The sequence below is a fragment of the Penaeus monodon genome, chromosome 15 (assembly GCF_015228065.2).
Source record: "Penaeus monodon isolate SGIC_2016 chromosome 15, NSTDA_Pmon_1, whole genome shotgun sequence".
In the NCBI taxonomy this organism is placed as follows: Eukaryota; Metazoa; Arthropoda; class Malacostraca; order Decapoda; family Penaeidae; genus Penaeus; species Penaeus monodon.
Genome location: NC_051400.1, coordinates 32,842,652 through 32,843,553, shown reverse-complemented (window position 1 = coordinate 32,843,553; position 902 = coordinate 32,842,652). Strand labels below are relative to the sequence as shown.

Genomic DNA, 902 nt, shown 5'->3' with positions numbered 1-902 from the left:
ACTTATCTCTCCCAGAATAACACACACTTCTTGTATGATATCATCTTCAAAAAAAAATTGTGTCCATTCTCAAGCCAGATAACCCATATTACAAGTGAGTGTTACTTCATCTTACGTGTACTATTCTATGGCATCTTCCATACTTGGATCTCTAAATTTATATTCCTGAATTACTAATTATTATTATTTTTTTTTTAGGAGCTGCAGATCTTCAAGGTTATTGTCTTGGGAGAGGAGGAACTAGGACAGAGTCAGTTCCAAGTCATGTGCTTCATTATGAGGTTCTTTAAGAATAATTTCATATCATCAGATGCCATGTCTAAGTTAAGACAAGTAAGTATTTTGTTTTCTATTATAGCATACTCCAATTAGAAATACCAGTAGTCTTGGTTAGAAAAGTAAATACTCTTGTCAAGTGTTATTTTATTTTTGTCTTATTATTTTTTTAAATGAAAGATTTTGTTCTTATAGATCCTACAATTATTTTATAGGTTTATAACTACAGTTGATTACTAGGAAAATAGACTGACTATCAAGATCAGTTGTAGGGTATTTTTGATTTATAGTATATATATGATTACAATGAAGGAACCAGTTCTTACCAATTAGAGGACTTTCTCACCAAAAGAGAAATGGTTCCTTGAAAAAGATTTCCACATTCTCCCATTTTTCTGGGAGTCTGCATAATGTAACAACAAAATATCCCAGATGCTAGTCTAATCGCATCATGAGTCCATTTCAAGTTGGCCAGGATGATAGCTTACAAGTCCATGCTTGAGCTGGACAATCACTCAGGCATGGAGCAGCACTCATTAATACACCCCAGCCTTACCAGACTGTAAGAAATACTTTACCTGGTGTAAATGAGTTACACTAATCTGTTAATCATCAGTAGTGTTATG

The 902-nt window shown here is 33.3% G+C and overlaps 1 pseudogene; it reads left to right on the top strand.

The window, feature by feature from the left end:
• LOC119581967 overlaps positions 1-902 on the top strand; it is a 12,911-nt pseudogene that overhangs the window by 7,317 nt on the left and 4,692 nt on the right.